Below are 6275 nucleotides of genomic sequence, written 5' to 3' on the forward strand. Positions count from 1 at the left end.
CTATTTGCTGCCTTCAGGTGTTTGTTGAAAGGCTGTTTAGCATAATGAGAGCCAGCTACGATTGCCATGAATTTCACAGCAACCTCCAAGAAAATCTGTGGGGAAGCTCTTGGCTGAAGTTACAAGCCAAGCTCAGTTTTGGCTTGAGTTTTGTGCATCGTGACTGGCAGAAATGAGCATATTCAGGACCCACTCATGAAACACCCAACTGGTCTCAGCAGTAGAAAGAGGCAGGAATGAACATTTTGGTTGATTCACTATTGGACCAGCAGCACTGGTCACTTAGCAACCTTCACTTCTTGGAGAGATACAGATGGTTAAACACCTGCAGCAGTCTCCAAATCACGGACTGGGTTTTCCTCTCATGCCACTTTGGCACTTCAAAAGCTTCTTCCATTTTGCCCAGCTTCTTATGTTACATCCTCACGAAAGGGAGGACAGTCATCAATCAATTACTGAGAGCAAGGCTGGAATAACCCATTCAGTCACAAGCAAAAGAGTTAAAATGAATGTGAAAGTAGTCTTGGGCACAGAGCATTTTCCCGGCAAAGCTTTTTGTTTTAACTTCCTTTTATGTAAATATGTTGCCAGGAAATATCAATCTGCAATTCACTACAGCAAACACCTTAAGGCAGCTACAAAGAACATGAATAAAAAAAGACACTCACTTGACTCTCCCTAGTTACATTTGTTGGGTATGTTACATTTTGATTATTAACCATCTATCAGATAGAGGTCTGCATCATATTCACTGCTTTTACTCCTCCTCCTTAATTTCACACACAGTATAAAAAAATCGAGATTAAAGCAGTCCTTTACTGCATGCTACTGGATAGGTTATATTCTTTGCCATGTTTATCACTTAGCTGGTGCAGACTTGGGTCAAATGGGCAGCCATTCTTTGTGCTGCCACTGACCTGGGGCATAAATTCAGGACTGACACTTTGCTTCCCCCTGCCTCCAGGTGGAACCACAGTTTAGGAGTCACTGTGGCTGATGTATCAAGGACATGGCTTTTCTCTCTTACACTGTTGTGGTATCTGCACTACAACTCCCATTTTGTAGAGAGGGAACAAAGCTGATGAACTCACATTCCTCTTTCCAGCAGCAGCAAATGTCATTCTCAAAACTCAGGGCAAAAAGGAACAGTCAGACCGTGGGATTTCTTGACTCAGTGTATCTGTGAGCACGAAAGCTCATGAGGAATTATAGAGATCAGACATTTGCAAGAATATCAATGATATCTAGAGCTGTAATTATAAGTTCAAGACAAAAACCTCAGCCCTTAAATGCTTTAGAAGGGATATAAACTGCAGTGCTTCATAGAAAGTTTCTAGAGTTTTTCCTGTCTTGGAAGATGGGAAAAAATTTTCCCCTTGAGTTCCTCAGACTGCAATTGCCTTTTGTTTGTATTGCCTTTGAAGCCTGTGGTTTAAACCCTTTCTGTGACAGATATGGGCTACATAGACACTGCACTGATCCAATACATTAACTCCCATGTTTCTGGGCTGAAAATACTATCAATTTTATATAAAACTTTCTGCTTTCCTCCTTCATCGTATTTACCGCATGAACGACCCAGCACACAAATTTAATCTCTCTCTTTTGAGAGACTGAGGACAGAATTCCAGCCCCATACTGATCTACTCAGGCCCTTTTATCTCTCTAATGGCCAGTGCTGACATGTGCTTAAGGTGGCTGAGAAAACAATGACAAAATAAACACTGGGCTAAAGAAAAATCATTTCTGCCACCCATTAGATAGCTCAGGATTTCTGCACGTCACCAAACCTGCTGTGATCTACCCACACACAACGCCTTGGGTTGGCTGTGTAGTTTACTGCAATTCTCAATGCCACTGTTGGTTCAGACACTCACTGATATTTTTCTGCATGGACAGATGTTATTTCAAGCACACCTTTTGTTGTTATGGCAAATGTATTTGTGGGCGAGTTAATCACCAGATGACCACGGGCATGATTTTCAACCATTATGTCATAGAACCATAGAATCACTTTGGTTGGAAAGGAATTCAAGATCACTGAGTCCAACCATAGGTCAACTACATCTTCCTCAAGAAGGGCACCTCTTTCATTATGAATATTCATTATGTTTTGTAAGTATTGTTATGACACCAGTGTTTCAGTTTCAGGTGTTGTGGTTTAGATGTTTTTTCCCCTTAATAAACATTTTTTGGCCTCTGCATGGGCACGCAAGGAAACACCTGAAAATGCAGCACTGGCAGCCCTGTGGAAGCCATGGTAGCAAAAAGAAAAAAGCCAAAATGCCCTTTGGGATGTGAATCAGAAATGAACTCTAGTTAGGCTTCATTCTTCCTGCATAGTAAGAGAATTCTGGGGTCCTTGTACAAGTTATCACTCTGCTGTTTTACCTTGTTTTACTGGTGCTCTAAGAAGAAGTTATGGCTGTTTCACATAGTAATGTTGTGATCAAAAACCTTGGCAAGCAAGCACTTCACACTTCAATCATCTCACTGGATGCATGTTTACATGATTAAGGGGGGAAAAAAATAAAGAAAAAAAAAAAGAGTCAAGACTAATTAAAGAGGCTCCAGGGCTAAACTTGACTAGCTGCCTGAAAAGATGTTTCTTTTTAAAGCACTTATAAACATCCTAAACTTCCATAAGGAAGTTATGCTGAACCATTTGTGATGACACACTAAAATGTGATTTATTGTCCTGTGTAGCTCCCTATACAGCCAGGACGGGAAGGCATCTGTCAGGTTTGCTCTTAGGACAGAAATAGACTTCATGGTTTAGACGCCAAATTATATTTGACATTTAATTTACCATCTATGAAGCTGTAATATTTCACCTAAGCAGAAAAGGAAGAAAACCAGCAGGAAGTTCCATTTGCCAACGAGAAATGTCAACGCTCCTTGCTCTCAATAATCAGGTGTCTGAAGCACTGGATTATTGACCATAACAGAGTACATCCAAACAGGATGAACTAGGGAGGATATTTTGTAGATAGAAGTGAAGGAATAATGCATGTAACAAGAACAAGTGTCATGATCATTACCTCTTTCTCCTGATCTGGTCTGGAAGACAGGCAATAGCACCAGCATTGTCAGAAAAAAAGCTGGTCCCAAGCAACACTGAGCTCAGAGTAAGACTTACTTCCAGTATTAGCAGACTTGGAATCAGTCCTGGACTGGGAGCAGGGGAGCTCCTGTATGGGATTTCTTATATGATGGGGTGAGGAGAAAGTACATCACCATATTTCACAGTTGCTTTGCCTGAATCTCTTGTGAAGCTTTGGAAGGCAAAGTTTGGAGACATTTCCGAGAAAGGCAAAGAAAAGAACAAATATTAATTATAAGTTTTCCTCAGCAAAGGACACCTGCAAACTTCTCTCAGGAAAACTCAGGGAATAAACCCGACTACACTTGTGCCTTGTTCCATATTTGTAGCTGCCAAAGTGGATATTCTGAACCATCCAAGTGAAGATTTCATTAACGGAAGACAGAAATATTCTTATAGAGCATATTAAAATTAATTAACCTTCAAGAGCAGAAAACCATGAGCAAGGAGATTCAAAGGCAAGTAAACTCAATTTCCTGATTCCCAGTCCAATCCTTCATCCAACACCACATGATCTATATATTGCTTGCTACATTGGATGCTCCCTTCTCAGAGCTGGAGGGGCCAGTATGGCTGTACCTCATCCAACATTAATATGCAATCCCTTTTAAAATGGTGCCTCTTTGATTAGACTGCACTGGATAAATCAATCTGTAAATAACATAAAGAAAACAGGTTTCAATATTCATAGTTATCATGAAGAATTTAGTGATGACAGTACAGTATATCACCGACATTAATTTCATTAGATATAAATTGTACTAGCATGACACTGATATATTATAATTAAAATTAATGATCCATTGACTCTCATCCAGAAATCCAGTTAAGATGACAAATACTCTTCTAGTACAGACCAAGGAATAAATATTAAAAGCATACAAAAGTCCAGGAGGTAAATTCTGCTTTCAGCTATGCCAAGGTTCATATGCCACTAACATTATTTAAGGCAGGGCTACAGCATGAATAAAAGGAGAGTCTGTGATGTTTGGGAAGCTCTCTGTGTCAGAAGCAGAACACCACCAATTCCCATGAGAAATCTGCTGGAGGACATGAGCTATCAGAGGAATTTCAAGCTGTAAAGAGGAACCTCTGCTGTCCCTCACCCAAATTCATAAATATCTATGTGGAGTTGGGAATCACAATAGATTAGAACTATTCAGACAGGAGCAGGAAGAAATTTTAGTTAAGGAGCTTTTCAGATGCAATTTCAACATCAGCCATATCTGGACTATTATATGAAAGTATCAGCTCCTTCTGAGAAAAAAAGCTTCTGGTGGCTATCCAACATCCAGTGCTAATAATCCCTAAGTGCTTTGCTACACTTTATCAGAAGAAAATGAAAGGGAACAACAGTAATTCCTCTGAAGAAATGGTCTTAATCAACTCAAAATGCATTTTCATCCATTGTTTACCCCAAGTGTCATTCAGGACAAAACACAATACAGATTCTCCCTTCCTCCCAGATAAAAACCCACCGGTCTCACGAGTGCTGTAGACACAATTACTCATATCTCTTGCTGTCCTCTGCTTTTGTTACATGATTTTCCTACAATTAGACCTTAAAAGAATTGACCCTCCTTTCACCATAAACTGGAAAGACAATTTCTTCTGAATATTTAATAATAGGCAGCAAAAGCAGCTAGACACAGTCTTTTAACCTTACAGTAGGGGAATCATCCAGATTTCAGCAGCTGTGCCTGCTTCTACTGTCAGCTTGACAACTGCCAATGAAAAAAGTTAAATTTGCCAAGTTTTTAGAAGTTCAGAAAGACTTGCATTGATTTGCAGAAGCATATAGGCTTGACACATCCTGAACAACCCTTTGTTTATAACATTTATTTGGCTGAGGTGGTCACAAAGTGGGGAAAACTTCTCTATTTGCACACCTGAGAAATATATTCCACCTGCCATTCATTTGGTCACCACCTGGCTGACCGAGCCCATGAGACTTCCTATCAAATGGTAAAAAATCGACCACTTTCCCAGAGGGATTCAGAGCAGGTAATTTAGGAGCCTCCCTCTCCCATTAGTCACATAAATTGTGCGAGTTACAGATCTTTGCCCAGCAAAGGACCCTCTTTTCCCACCAGAACTCTGACACGTGGTGTGTCTCCTCTTCCTGACTCAAGAAAAGAACATTTTCCTGTTTCACCCTCTCTTTGCCTTGCCCAGAGACCACCCCCCTGTTTCCCAGTGCCTTCACCACCGCTCTGGCAACACAAATATTGGGTATGAGAAGATGTGCAGGGGCCAGCAGTGACCCACAGAGCCTATGTGTGACCACAGGCACCTGCAAATAGAGATGCTCAGGGCATCTCCCGAGGGCTGGAATACATGTGTAGCTTAATTAAGCCTTTTCCTGCAGGCTAAACTGATTCATTGGGCCAATAGTTGCTGTTTTTAGGACAGCACATGTTTAATTTACAAATTAGTGGATTACAGTAATATGTGTAACAACATATTAAATGAAGTATTAACGTAATACAACCCAAACGACACATGATAAACTATATAAGCATATATACAAATTTGATTTAATATGTTAGCTTCCTTTGCCCTCTGCCAGTCTGATTGCCTTTGCATAATCCATGTTTCTAATTATCCCCTGGTATGCCTTGCATATAAATAGCTAATTAGATAGTGTCCCTGTCAGCTATGAGGTATGTAATATCTGAAAAAAATACTCCTTTGGAAATTTAATTTAGGATAACAGATTGTGCTATCCAACTGAAGAATTAAAGCTTTCAGTTTACTAATATGTTTGTGCATTTAATATCAACCTCTTACTATTATATTAGTGCCCCCAAATGCGTCCAGTAGTGTTATTCTTTTTTTTAGAAATCATTCTGTCAAAAGCTCGTACAGTAATTACAGTAAGATGCTGAAGATTTAAAAATCACATTGCATGTGATGATTTTACACGTCTGCTGAATGTGTGCTAAGTGCAAAATTCTCAGCTGCAGCTCTAGAAGCCATCTGAGCAAATCAGACAGAAGGGCCATGTAGTGTTCTGTGCTCTTCCTGGTCATAGCTGGGTGTTCCAGGGAATGGGGGTGGCATCTGAGCCTGACAGGTGGGGGATAACCCTCCAGGAGGAACAAGACAAACCCCAGGAAAGGACGTGCACGGGAAGATCTGCCACAGAACAACTGCTGTGCTGCAAGTCTAT

General features: G+C 40.4%; 1 long non-coding RNA gene across 1 annotated transcript in view; it reads right to left on the reverse strand.

Moving 5' to 3' along the window:
* The window catches only part of LOC120325056, a 34283-nt gene extending 32368 nt beyond the window's left edge, over window positions 1-1915 (reverse strand). The window contains exons 1-2 of the long non-coding RNA XR_005566863.1: window positions 1878-1915; window positions 1092-1180 (exon numbers count right to left, since the gene is read on the reverse strand). This is a non-coding gene — a long non-coding RNA (uncharacterized LOC120325056). The remainder of the gene's footprint in view (window positions 1-1091; window positions 1181-1877) is intronic.
* Window positions 1916-6275: the final 4360 nt, after the last annotated feature.

The sequence above is a fragment of the Pipra filicauda genome, unplaced genomic scaffold (assembly GCF_003945595.2).
Source record: "Pipra filicauda isolate LSUMZ 115617 unplaced genomic scaffold, ASM394559v2 scaffold80_size11013439_pilon, whole genome shotgun sequence".
Lineage (NCBI taxonomy): Eukaryota > Metazoa > Chordata > Aves > Passeriformes > Pipridae > Pipra > Pipra filicauda.